The sequence below is a fragment of the Rattus norvegicus genome, chromosome 14 (assembly GCF_036323735.1).
Source record: "Rattus norvegicus strain BN/NHsdMcwi chromosome 14, GRCr8, whole genome shotgun sequence".
Taxonomy (NCBI): domain Eukaryota; kingdom Metazoa; phylum Chordata; class Mammalia; order Rodentia; family Muridae; genus Rattus; species Rattus norvegicus.
Window position 1 is genome coordinate 100,261,361 of NC_086032.1, and position 14,445 is coordinate 100,275,805.

The window sequence follows — 14,445 nt, forward strand, 5'->3', positions numbered from 1 at the left end:
TGCAAACATTCCTGAGACGCCCGACTTGACTTCTGGACGTTGTGGAAGAGCAGGGAGTACTTTTAACTGCTGAGCCATCTCCCCAGGTTCTACTCCCAAGAAAAATGTTTACAAAAATAGAAAAATCTAGAACCAGAACCCAGGTTCTCCTGAGGGAGAATGAGGAGGCAGTCACATTTGAATTTGCAGCCAGCCTAGGCAACATTTTAAGAGCCTACAAGAAGCAGGCATAGAGAATGGTTTAATCCTAGCACTTACACAGCAAGGTGCAGGCCAGCCAGAGTTATAGCCTGAAATCTTGTCTCAAAAAAGGCGGGGGGGGGGGATTCATATGAAATTTCAAGAGACCACTAAAGAGTGGTCCTGAACAGGTCCAGCAGAGGCAGGAAAAAGGTGAATTCAAGGCCAGTCTGGGCTACAACAGCGAGATCCAGTAAGAAAGAGAGAAAGGTCAGCACCTTGGAGGTCCCATGGATCTGTGTCTTGCTTTAACGGCATTTGGCTGGAACTCCCTCTTTGTTAGCTTCCATGCACCTTCTCGTCTTTCCAGCTGCACACAGCCTCAGGGGCCATCTCCTAACTCCTTTCAGCTCCTAGGACAAGCCAGCACCATCTCTTCATGGTTAGCTTCCTACTCCAGACCAGGACCTCTCAGCTTCCTCAGAATTATTCCACCGAAGTGGAAGTTGCCGTGAATCGTCTGTCAGCCTGCGCCTGTGAACCTCCTACACCTACCCTCTCTGGACAACTGTGGTGTAGACCACTTCTTCCATGAATTGGCCAGGGAGAAGCAGAAAGGCGCCCAGCGTCTCCTCAAACTGAAGAATGAACCCGGGCCAGAGTACTCTTCCAGGATGTACAGAAGCCATCTCAAGATGAATGGGGCAAAACCAGGTGGCCATGGAAGTTGCCTCAGCCCTGGAGAAGGACCTGAACCAGGCCTTCTTGGATCTTCATTCCCTTGGTGCTGCCCACACAGACCCTCATCTCTGCCACTTCTTGGAAAGCCACTTCCTGGATGAGGATATGAAGCTCGTTAAGAAGACGGACAATGACCCGACCAACCTCCGTAGGCTGGCAGTGCCATAGCCAGAGCAGACTGTCGTGCCCCAGCCATCTCTGGACGAATATCTCTTTAAGTGATTCACTCTTAAGCATGACTAAGAGGTGTCCTCATCTTCTAAGTTTCTCCCTCCTCTGCTCTGCACCAGATAACCTTAGGACCTCTACCTAACAGACCTCTTAAGCCACCAGGTAACTGCCCTGGAGCCTCTTCCAAGTCTTGGACCAAGTCAAAATAAAGCTTTTTGAATCAGGAAGAAGGAAGGAAGGAAGGAAGGAAGGAAGGAAGGAAGGAAGGAAGGAAGGAAGGGAGGAAGGAAGGGAGGAAGGAAGGAAGGAAGGAAGAGGAGGGAGGGAGGGAAGGAGGGAGGGAGGGAGAGAGGGAGGAAGGAACTAAATCAAGAGACCCAGGAGAATAAATCATTGATCTCCAGTAAGCCCAGCTTGAGAATTTACTACAAAAGTCACTTACTATATACAATAAAGTTTGTTTGTAAAAAAAAAAAAAAAAAAGCTACAAGAGCCAGGCATGACTTTAATTCCAGCACCGGGGAGTCAGTGATCTCTGTGAGCTTAAAGCCAGCATGGTCTACATAGCTAGGTCTAGCCCTGTCAATGCTACATAGAAAGATCCTGCCTCAAGGAAAGGCAAATAAATAAACAATTTGAAAAGTTATAGGAACTAAAAGAAGAATCTGGACACTCCCAACAGGCAGAAATGTTAAATGTTTAAGAGAGGAAAAACGTATCATGATGAGGTCCTTACGTACTGTCCACATGAAATTGTCACAGTGGACCCCCATGTGCACAACTGTGCATCAACTAAAATTCTGTAAGAGAATTGACTGGCGTAAGAAGCAGGAGAGCACTAATGTAGAACGGTCGGAAAGGAAATACTGAGGTAACCACTGTGTACAGTGTGCTTTTAATTTCCAGAATAAACAGTAAAAGATTGTGGTTTGAGAACTAGAGAGAGAGAGAGTCAGAAATAGTAAAGTCAGTTCAATGGAAAGAAAATGTGCCCTCAAGGTATTCCGAACAAATCAGCATGAAAAATAAGTGTGTGTGGGATAAATATCATTCCACAGTGTGCACACATGCACACGAAACATGCTCCATACCATGTGTGTGCATATAGAGGCTAGAAGATAACCTGGGTATGACTGGTCAGGTGCCTTCTACCTTGTGTTTGAGAGAGTCTCTTAATGGCCTGGAACGTGGCCAAGTAGTCTAGACTAGCTGGCCAGCAGCCTCCCAAAGACCTATGCATCAATGTCCCTCCCACCCCAACCCTGCCAACCCACCACTCGGGTTTTTATATGGGTTCTGGGTATCTTCATCCTTGGAAGGAAAGAACTTACTGACCGAGATCTACAAGTCAAAACCAAAAACAACACTATAGCGGTGGCATAAGAACAGACTCCGACTGGCTACAGGGAACCCAGAAGCACAGTTTGATCCGGTGACTTTTAGCAGGGAAAGCGAACACTTCTGTACGAAGGACGGTTCATAGCAGCTGCTGGTGGGACAGCTGAACCTGCAGAGTAAAATGTTTAAAAACTAAAATGTTTCTAATAAGGGAAACACACACACACACACACACACACACACACACACACACACACACACACACACACAGAAGAAACAGTAGATTGCATTCAGGGAATTCAATAGCACAGTGGAGGAAGTCAAAGGACAAAGGCTGCATGGCAAGAAGAGAGACTGCGGCAGGAGAGAACACAGGGAGGTTTTATTTTGGTTATCTGTTGTGAAATATATCGCCATGTGTCGTTCTGCATTCTGCAGAAGGTTCAGACAGTGTTGTTTACCGGGGTGGAAGGATGAAGCTGAACTGGAGGGGCAGGAGGGTAGGGGCTCCTACACGATGGGTTACGAAAATCAAACAGCCCTTCTAGGTGGTAGTCAATGAAACAGCTCTTGTAGAGGATACTCAATGAAACAGCTTTTTTTTAATTGATATTTTTTATTTTCATTTCAAATGTTATCCCTTTTCCCAGTTTCCTGTCCATAAACCCCCATCCCATCCCCCTACCCCTTCTTCTATAAGGGTGTACCCCCACCCATCCACCCACCCCTCCCTGCATCCCTGCCCTGACATTCCCCTACATTGGAGGGTACAGTCTTGGCAAGACCAAGGGGTTCTCCTCCCATTAGTGCCCAACAAGGCCATCCTTTGCTACATATGCAGCTGGAACCATGGGTCTGTCCATGTGTACTCTTTGGATTGTTTTTTAGTCTCTGGGAGCTCTGGTTGGTTGGTATTGTTCTTATGAGGTTGTAAACCCCTTCAGCTCCTTCAATCCTTTCTCTAACTCCTGCAATAAGGACCATATTCTCAGTTCAATAGTTTGCTGCTAGCATTCACCTCTGTATTTCTTAGGCTCTGGCAGAGCCTCTCAGGAGACAGCTGTATCAAGCTCCTGTTAGCATGCACTTCTTGGAATCAGCAATATTGTCTGGATTTGATGGCTGTATGTATATGGACTGGATCCCCAGGAGGGGCAGTCTCCAGATGGCCATTCCTTCAGTCTCTGCTCCAAACTTTGTCTCCATATCTCCTCCTATGAATATTTTTGTTCCCCCTTCTAATAAGGACTGAAGCATCCAGACTTGGGTCATCCTTCTTGAGTTTCATGTGGTCTATGGATGGTAACTTGGGTTATTCTAGCTTTTGGGCTAATATCCACTTATCAGTGAGTGCATATCATGTATGGTTTTTTTTTTTTTGTGATTGGGTTACCTCACTCAGGATGATATTTTCTAGTTCCATCCATTTGCCTATGAATTTCATGAAGTCGTTGTTTTTGATAGCTGAGTAGTATTCCATTGTGTAGATGTACCATATTTTCTGTATCCATTCCTCTGTTGAGGGACACCTGGGTTCTTTCCAGCTTCTGGCTATTATAAATAAGGCTGCTATGAACAGAGTGGAGCACGTGTGTCCTTTTATATGTTGGAGCATCTTTTGGGTATATGCCCAAGAGAGGTATAGCTGGGTCCTCAGGTAGTACTATGTGCAATTTTCTGAGGAACCTCCAGACTGATTTCCAGAATGGTTGTACCAGCTTGTAATCCCACCAACAATGGAGGAGTGTTCCTCTTTCTCCACATCCTCACCAGTATCTGTTGTCACCCGAGTTTTTGATCTCACAACATTCTGACTGGTGTGAGGTGGAATCTTCCAGTTGTTTTGATTTGCATTTCCCTGATGACTAAGGATGTTGAACATTTCTTTAGGTGTTTCTCATTCATTCAATATTCCTCAGTTGAGAATTCTTTGTTTAGCTCTGTACCCCATTTTTAATAGGGTTATTTGATTCTCTGGAGTCTAACTTCTTGAGTTCTTTGTATATATTGGATATTAACCCTCTATCAGATGTAGGATTGGTAAAGATCTTTTCCCAATCTGTTGGTTGCCATTTTGTCCTAATGACAGTGCCCTTTGCCTTACAAAAGCTTTGCAATTTTATGAGGTCCAATTTGTCGATTCTTGATCTTAGAACATAAGCCATTGGTGTTTTGTTCAGGAAATTTTCGCCAGTGGCCATGTGTTCCAAGCTCTTCCCCATTTTTTTCTTCTACTAGTCTGAGTGTATCTGGTCTTATGTGGAGGTCCTTGATCCACTTGGACTTAAGCTTTGAACAGGGGGATAAGAATGGATCAATTTGTATTCTTCTACATGCTGACCTCCAGTTGAACCAGTACTATTTGATGAAAATGCTATCTTTTTTCCACTGGATGGTTTTAGCTCCTTTGTCAACGATCAAATGACCACACATGTGTGGGTTCATTTCTGGGTCTTCAGTTCTATTTCGCTGATCTACCTGCCTGTCTCTGTACCAATACCATACAGATTTTATCACTATTGCTCTGTAATACAGCTTGAGGTCAGGAATGGTGATTCCCCCAGAAGTTTTTATTTTTGAGGATAGTTTTTGCTATCCTAGATTTTTTGTTATTCCAAATGAAATTGTGAATTACTCTTTCTAACTCTATGAAGAATTGTGTTGGAATTTTGGTGGGGATTGCATTGAATTTGTAGATTGATTTCGACAAGATGGCCATTTTACAATATTAATCTTGCCAATCCTTGAGCACGGGAGATCTTTCTATCTTCTGAGATCTTCTTCAATTTCTTTTTTCAGAGACTTGTAGTTCTTGTCATATAGACCTTGTCATGTAGATCTTTCATTTGCTTAGAGTCACACTGAGGTATTATATATTATTTGTGACTATTGTGAAGGGTGTCATTTCCCTAATTTCTTTCTCAGCCTGTCTATCCTTTGAGTAGAAGAAGGCTACTGATTTATTTGAGTCAATTTTATATCCAGCTGCATTGATGAAGTTGTTTGTCAGGTTTAGGAGTTCTCTGGTAGAATTTTTGGGGTCATTTAAGCATACTATCATATCATCTGCAAATAGTAATTTTTTGCTGCTTCCTATCCAATTTGTATCCCTTTGACCTCCTTTCACTGTCTCGTTGCTATGGCTAGAACTATATTGAATAAGTAGGGAGAGAGCGGGCAGCCTTCTCTAGTCCCTGATTTTAGTGGGATTGCTTCAAGTTTTTCTCCATTTAGTTTGATGTTGGCTACTGGTTTGCTGTATATTGTTTTTACTATGTTTAGGTATCGGCCTTGAATTCCTGATGTTTCCAGGACTTTTAACACGAAGGGGTGTTGAATTTTGTCAAATGCTTGCTCAGCATCTAATGAAACGATCATGTGGTTCTTTTCTTTGAGTTTGTTTACTTTGGATTACTTTGACAGATTTCCGTATATTGAACCATCCCTTTATCGCTGGGATGAGGCCTACTTGATCATGATGGATGATCATTTTGATGTGTTCTTGGTTTGAAAGAATTTTATTGAGTAATTTTGCATTGATATTCATAACGGAAATAGGTCTGAAGTTTTCTTTCTTTGTTGGGTCTTTATGTGGTTTAGGTATAAGCATAATTGTGACTTTATAGAAGGAATTGGGTGTAGTGTTCCTTCTGTCTCTATTTTGTGGAATAATTTGGAGAGTATTGGTATTAGGTCTTCTATGAAGGTCTAATAGACTACTCCACTAAACCCATTGGTCCTAGGCTTTTTTTGGTTGGGAGACTTTTAATGACTGTCTCTATTTCTTTAGGAGTTATGGGGCTGTTTAGATGGTTTATCTGATCCTGATTTAACTTCGGTACCTGGTATCTGTTTAGAAAAATTGTCCCTTTCCTCCAGATTTTCCAGTTTTGTTCAGTATAGACGTTTGTAATTCTGATGATTATTTTGTAATTCTGATGATTTTAAAATCTAATAATTTTTTGAATTTCCTTAGTTTCTGTTGTTTTGTCTTCTTTTTCTTTTCTGATATCGATAATTTGGATACTGTCTCTGTGCCCTCTGGTTAGTTTAGCTAAGGGTTTATCTATCCTGTTAATTTTCTCAAAGAACCAGCTCCCTTTTTTTTTCTTTTTTTGATTCTTTGTATAGTTCTTTTTGTTTCTACTTGGTTGATTTCAGTCCATAGATAAGAGTGGAGTGATTAATTCTCCCATTATTATTGTGTGAGGTGCAATGTGCGCTTTGAGCTTTAGTAAGGTTTCTTTTATGAGTGTAGGTGCATTTGGAGCATAGATTTTCAGGATTGAGAGTTCATCTTGGTGGATTTTTCCTTTGATGAATATGAAGTGTCCTTCCTTATCTTTTTTGATAACTCTTGTTTGAAAGTCGATTTTCTTCCATATTAGAATGGCTACTTTGTTTCTTGTGTCATTTGCTTGGAACATTGTTTTTCAGCCTTTTACTCAGAGGTAGTGTCTGTCTTTGTCTCTGAGGCAGGTTTCCTGTATGCAGCAAAATGCTGGGTCCCCTTTACCTGTCCAGTCTGTCTATATATTTTTATTGGGGGAATTGAGTCCAGTGATGTTGAGAGATATAGGGACCAATGATTGTTGTTTTCTGTTATTTTTGTTGTTAGAGTTGGAATTATGTTTGTGTGGCTATCTTCTTTGGGGTTAGTTGAAATTAGATTACTTTCTTGCTTTTTCTACAGTTTTGTTTCTTTCCTTGTATTGGAGTTTTCCATCTATTTTTCTGTGTAGGACTGGATTTCTGGAAAGATATTATGTAAATTTGGTTTTGTCATGGAATATCATGGCTTTTCCACCTATATTTAATTAATAATTTTGCTGGATATAGTAGCCTGGGTTGACATTCGTGTTCTCTTAGGGTCTGTATGGCATCTGCCCAGGATCTTCTAGCTTTCATAATCGTTGTTGAGAAGTCCGGTGTGATTCTGATAGGTCTGCCTTTATATGTCACTTGACCTTTTTCCCTTACTGCTTTTAATGTTCTTCCTTTGTTTTGTTTATTTAGTGTTTTGACTATTATGTGACAGGAGGAATTTCTTTCTGGTCCAATCTATTTGGAGTTCTGTAGGCTTCTTGTATGTTTGTGGGCATCTCTTTCTTTAGGTTAGAGAAGTTTTCTTCTATAATTTTGTTGAAGATATTTACTGGCCCTTTAAGTTGGGCATCTTTTCTCTCTTCTGTACCTATTATCCTTAGGTTTGATCTTCTCATTGTGTCCTGGATTTCATGGATGTTTCGGGTTAGGAGCTTTTTGCATTTTCCATTTTCTTTGACTGTTATGTTAATGTTTTCTATGTTATCTTCTGCCCCTGAGATTCTCTCTTCTATCTCTTGTGTTCTGTTGGTAATGCTTGGATCTATGACTCCTGATCTCTTTCCTAGGTTTTCTATCTCTAGGGTTGTCTCCCTTTGTGATTCTTTATCGTTTCTATTTCCATTTCTAGATCCTGTAAGGTTTTAAAATTCCTTCAACTGTTCGTGTTTTCCTGTAATGCTTTAAGTGATTTTTGTGTTTTTTTCTTTAAGAGTTTCTACCTGTTTACCTGTGTTGTCCTGTATTTCTTTAAGAGAGTTATATGTGTCCTTCTTAAAGTCTTCTAACATCATCATGTGTTGTGATTTTAAGTCAAAATCATGCTTTTTGGTGTGTTATGGTATCCAAGGCTTGCTGTTGTGGGGGAACTGGATTCTGATGAGGCCATGTGGCCTTGGTTTCTGTTGCTTAGGTTCTTGTCCTTGCCTTTTGCCATCTGGTTATCTCTGGTGTTGGCTGGTCTTGCTGTCTCTGACAGTGGTTTGACCCTCCTGTAAGCCTGGCTTTTCTGTTTACAGAGAGCTGTGTCACAGGGTCATCTCCAGGCTCAGGAGGAAAATAGAAGGATTCTGTCTGAGACTGTTCCTCAGTTCCTGTGGCCAGAGGGTTCCAGGTGGGTTTCTCTTTGGCCTGGAATGTGAGAAGAAGCAGTAGTTTCACCTGTGCTCTCAGGATTGCCCACACTTCTGAGAATCTAGCTCTCCCCCAACCCCATGGGATCTGGGTACAGAAAGCTGTGGCACTAGGTCAGCTCCGGGCACAGGCAGAAACCAATGAAACGGCACTTGTAGATGATATTCAGTGAAACAGCTCTCCTCTATTTGGGAGTAACAAGGGCTATGCCAACCTTGGGAAGTGTGTAGGTGTGCTCAGGGAGAGAGTTTATCATTGGCTGGGGCTGAGGTGCTCTGATTGCTTTATTTGCATGAAGAGGAATTCCAGGTACTTAAACCTATAATTTGGCCATCAGAGCTAAGTGACTACTTGAGTGGTAGTGGTGGGGTTGTGGTTGGGGGTGGGGTTGTAGGGCTCTGTGCCCTGGGGAATGCAGGCCCAGAATAGGGAAGGGGTGATCTTTTCTCCTGCTAGTCTCAAAATGAGATTTTGGGGTTTAGACATATCTACACCTTACACTTGCTCTAGGCCCTTTCTCCCAGTCTTGACCCACAACCACCAAGTTTAGCAACTTCAGACAAACAGCAGTTGTTACCTCAAATTAGTCTATGAGTTGATCTGGTTCAGCAGGCACTTCTGTAGCTTCCTGGGATACTGCCCACAACTGAAGTCATGGGGAAGGCTCAGGTTTAGAATGCCTACGACTCAAGTGTCCTAGGGACGGCATCTTGATGGAAAAGTAAAGGATGGCTTTGCTAGAGATTGTAGGGTGCCTGGGCCTCCCTTTTGAAGTGGTCCTCCAGCAGGTGTGCCTGTTAATGTGCAAAACTGAGGCAGCTTGGCATTCTGTAGGCTGGGCCTTGAATCAACACAGCATCACTCTGTCCCATTGTAAAAGTCTTAGAGTGACTGGCAGGGTCAGCTCAGGTTCACTGTAGGAGGGGTTATACAAGGGTATGAATCCTGGACAGGCACAGGGGATGGGCACAGGGGAAGGGCACAAGGGACAGGCACAGGGGATGGGCACAAGGGACAGGCACAGGGGATGGGCACAGGGGACAGGCACAGGGGATGGGCACAGGGGAAGGGCACAGGGGAAGGGCACAAGGGACAGGCACAGGGGATGGGCACAGGGGAAGGGCACAAGGGACAGGCACAGGGGATGGGCACAGGGGACAGGCACAGGGGAAGGGTACAGGGGACAGGCACAGGGGAAGGGCACAGGGGAAGGGCACAAGGGACAGGCACAGGGGATGGGCAGTGGGTGTGCAGCAGGCAGGTCACAACTGGGTCTAGACATCAGGGAAGATGCAGACCCAGAGTCCCTGGACACATGGGCATAAATGAATTAAGGAAGATGATGTAGATTTTAAAGGATGGTTTTCAGATGGTAATACAAGTTAAAGTCAACAAAATTCAGACACAGAATTTAACTCTTTAAGTCAGGATAGATGATAGAGTGATTTATCTAGGTTGCCACATTTACGTAATTGTTTATAATTATGTCCAACAGGTATCTGAGAGGGAAAAAAAAAAGGGCCTTTTTAAATGTACAGAAAGGGGGAAATGTTGTGGGTTTGCTCTAATGCTGTGGCTGGGCAGAGAGCCAGAAGTGGGATTTTTAGGATTCCAGGCAAGGGACCAAGGAAGGAGGAAGGAGAGGTATAGGACAGAGAACACAGTTGTCGCGTAGGAGCCAGGAAACGCAGCTCGAGAGGGCTGCATGACTGGGCCTAGGGCAGCAAAGATGGAGTATAGATTTTAGCAAGAAGTAATTCGGAAATGGGGGGGGGGAGTGGATTAGCCATGTGAAGGTTAGGAAGTGGCACAGCCATTGAGCTGTTCAAGGCACATAAAAATATAAAGGCAACCACTGGGGCAGGTAGAGGGGAGCACTGCTGACACCAGGATCAATTGAATACCTTCAATTGGGCACAGCTACACCCATTTAGGGCATATGAAATTAAAGGGAAAAAGTCATCAACAGGAGTTTCAATACCAAAACTTAATGGGGAAACAAACAAACAAACAAACAAAAGAGCAGTCACAAAGGAAACTAAGAGTAAAAGCTGGTTCCTCATGAAGAGGTACCCTGGAATTGTTAGGATCTGGGTTGACTCCTATCTCACACAGGACAGGTACTTCATAGAGGATAAAGTGACTACTCAAATGAAGTGTTATGAAGAGATTAAAGGTGATTAAGGCTGAACATTGTCCCTTGGGATGATAGGGAAGTTGTTGGCGACTGATTCTGTGGTGCAGTCTGTGTCTTGGCTGTGTATGTTTCTCTTCCTTATCAGTCAGTACGTAGAGAAGAGAGTTCACAGACTTGGTTGATGTGTTTGCTGAGAGGACGTGCAGAAAGAAGAGATCTGCTTTATGGCCTGATGACGTAGTGCACGCATACCCCGCCTTCTGGAGGCAGAGGCATGTGGCTCTCTTGTGAGCTCAAGGCCAGCCTAGTCTACAGAGCAAGCTCCAAGCCAGCCTGTCAAAAAAGGGTTGGTGGCAGAAAATGATGGATTTTAGCGAAACCTCTGATATTACTAGACAGCTCGTGCTGCTCTTAGTTTTATACTTTGCCAAAGGAATATTGGGTGCAGTTTAAAAGGCCGTCAGGGTATGGAGGGCATCTACATCTAGATTGTCTACTTTCTAAACAGGCTGTATAAGATGTGGAAGGGGAACCAGCCCATACGGCCCAGGATACAGCATACTTGATCTATAATAATTGTGTCCAGGCTCAAACATCTAAAGTGGAGAAGCTGATTACAGAACTTCAACCTAAGAAGGGGCTCTCGCTTCCTCCTGAGAGCATGCAGGCTGCACTGGGCACCAACAGTAACTGTGGTATGGTCCACATGCCTATCCCAGCTAGCTAGGCGTCTGTGCTCACCATCCATCAGCGTCACAGCTTCCAGAGCCTCGTTCTCTCTGTTCTTTCTCTGTGTTTTTCTATTATTTAACGCTCGTCTTAGTTCATTTCAAAATACAGTTAGAATAAGCACGCATTCCTTAACTGTTTTTCTACAAGTTGCTTTTAGAATTATGGGCTGGCTTATTAAGCATCTGCAGACTTCTCAGATGGTAATTTATCTGCCATACAGGAGGCATATTTTTCAAGCTTCCTTAGAGACTTGGTTCAGTTACACTTTCACATGTAAACAACATAAGCTGGGTTTGCCTGTCTTGTGTCTTTAATCTCATTTATGCAGGAGGCTGAGGCAGGAACATCACATGGTCCAGGTGGATCTGAAAAATCGGAAAACCAAAAAACTCTGTCACTGTGCATCTTAATGAAAAGCATTTCTTCTAGGAACATTTGGAGTGCCTCTCTCTCTCTGCCCCCCCCCCCGTGTGTGTGTGTGTGTGTGTGTGTGTGTGTGTGTGGAAAAGAGAGAGAGAGAGAGAGAGAGAGAGAGAGAGAGAGAGAGAGAGAGAGAGATCAGTAATTTGAACACGATAGAAACACCAACATGTTCTAAACACTACTCTAGCGTCCTTCCGATACTGACTATATCAAGCTGTTAGCACACCCCAGTGCTGGAGCCTTGTGCTACTTGAGCTTCGGATGAAGTTCTGCTGACCACCACTGGTGTTTCTTCTTGGAGCCTACAAACCAGTCCAGCTAAAACCTGGTGAGCATCACTGTGCTGCTTGGGGACGATCTCCACACTGCGAGTTAACAATACTTTGTATAATACTGTCACACTGGTATTATAAAAAGTGCAACAAAATAGAATATGGTCGCTGTATTCTCACAGCAATCCTGAGATTTATTTGAATAAATTTAACTTTGTTGTCTAAATCTGTTCAAAACAACTCACCCTTTTAAAGATGAGGAGAGTGCAGCTGAGTTTATTTGTGCAATATTGTATTTTGTCAACTACATTTGTTTTTGATCACAAGTTTTTAATTAATGCAAATATTTCCTTTTTGTTCTACTAAGGTCAGCACGATTCTTAAACTTAAGTATTCTGGAAAATTATTATCAATCATGCCCTCCTGGGAGCTGAGAATAAAATACTGAAAAACGTTCTGTGTCTTTAAAGGCTTTGCTGGTGCAGAGGGTAGCCATAACAAATGCTCTGACTAAGGGAGGAGAGGCGAGGCTCAGGGATGGAAAGGGTTAAATCTGTGTGGGAACAGGCAAGGAGGAAAAGGATTTTCTCCGTGGGCATAGAGAGAAGGAAGGCTATTGGAGGCAGAGAGACCAACACAAAGGAAAGGACAATGTGTTACACAGCCTCCTCGGGAAGCAGTAAGTCGCATATGTGGTGCCCAGTGAGATTCCTGCAGGGTGGCAGAGTCCTGTGAAGGATCTACACTTCCTGTTATAGTGGAGGCAGTGAATAGCTATAAAAGCAGGAAAGAGATACAATTGCTGCTTAGAAAGGAAATTCTATGGCAGTATGAAAAACTGAGCAGAGACAGCAGAAGAAGGAAAACCAATTAGAAAGCTATGGTGCCAGAGCAGGCAGAGTGGTAATTGTGGGATAGAGAGAAGGGAATGAATGGATTTGAGATGCATTTCAGAAGTGAAATCACCTGGACACAATGACTATTTAGCTGGAGAAGAAAAGAGAGGAGTCAAAGATTCCACCAGGTATTTGGCTTACATGATGACTTAATCTATAGCAAGTATGACAGGCTAAAAATGAAGTCAGTAAGCTTGACAACCTGAGCTCAACTCCACTAGAAGGAGAGAAACAAAAGTTGTCCTCTGACCTCCACTTACATGGCATGCATGTGTGTGCCAGATAGAGAGACAGAGACAGACAGAGATAGAGACAGACAGAGACAAAATAGACAGGCAGAGAGCAACAACAACAATAATAATTATTTCTGAATAGCAAATATTTTCAAGACATCCAGGTGGAGAGCTCTAGAAGACAACTAAATATGAGGGTCTCAGCTTAGAAGTTACAGACCACATCATAATGAAAGACTTTTGGATTCAGCACCTAAAGGTGGTTTTTGCACTGATATGAGTAAGTCTCGGGAAGGAAAAGCAGGATGGTCAGATATCACACACAAGAAGTCAGAGAAAGGACAAGGGAGCAGATCAACATCTGAGTCCTTGTCCAGCACGTGCAAAGTCCTTGGTGCAATCCATGATTAAGGCAAAAATCATAAGGAATGTCTCAAAAGAAAGTGTAAAAGGATAATTCTATGACCAAGAAGAATTTTCATAGTTCATAAGACATACAAAAAGCACATGCTTTATTGATTCAGCTGCTTAAAAACATCTCCAAGGGTCTGGTGGGACGGCTTGGGTGGTAGAAGTGATTGCTGCTTAGCTGACAAACTGAGTTCACTCTGGAACCCATAGAGTGGGAGGAGATAAATGGTTCCTGAAAGTTGTCCTCTGACCTCCAAGTCTGTGCCATGCTCCTGCACACACACACCATCACCAGCACCACCACCACCACCACCATCACCTCCATCACCATCACCACCTCCACCACCATCACCACCACGTCATACATACGTACAAAATAAAAGCGGGAGCTAGAGAGATGGCTTACAGTTAAAAGCACTTGATCTTCTTGCACAGGACTGAGTTCAGTTTCCAGCATGCATGACAGGCGGTTCATAGGCAGCTGTAACTCCAGCTACAGGGGATGCCTTCTTCCGGCCTCTGGGAGCATCTGCGCTCGTGTGAATGAAAATACAATCCACAGAATTGTAAATAACACACAGAATAGAAAGCACATTCAGCACATACAGCTGACTCACACGAAGCATACATGAGGAGCTCTCACAATCAGACATGAGGTAGACACTCTAATGAGAGGGGGCATGCCTAAAGAAAAGAAAACCAAACAGACACAAAAAAAAAAAATAAGAAAAGAAGCTCAACCTTTAAATAATCCAGAAGATACAATAATTTTCACACTGAAACAGCACTATATACCCAACCTGTCAAAGTCTGAAATTTTCCATAACAAAGTAAAAAACGCTGGAGCAGCTAGAGTTCTCACTTACTGTTTGGGAACGTAAATCGGTCCAGAAAGTTTGGATGGTTAAGGCAGCCGGTATGGAGCTAAAGTAAGAGCATACAGCCCCCTAAGG

General features: G+C 43.2%; 1 long non-coding RNA gene across 1 annotated transcript; it reads right to left on the bottom strand.

Annotated features, from left to right (window-relative positions):
• Positions 1-3,026: 3,026 nt before the first annotated feature.
• LOC134481800 (uncharacterized) lies at positions 3,027-11,649 on the bottom strand. Its single transcript, XR_010057622.1, has 2 exons — positions 8,966-11,649; positions 3,027-8,385 (listed from the first exon to the last, which is right to left on the bottom strand). It is a non-coding gene; the product is annotated as an uncharacterized LOC134481800 (long non-coding RNA).
• Positions 11,650-14,445: the final 2,796 nt, after the last annotated feature.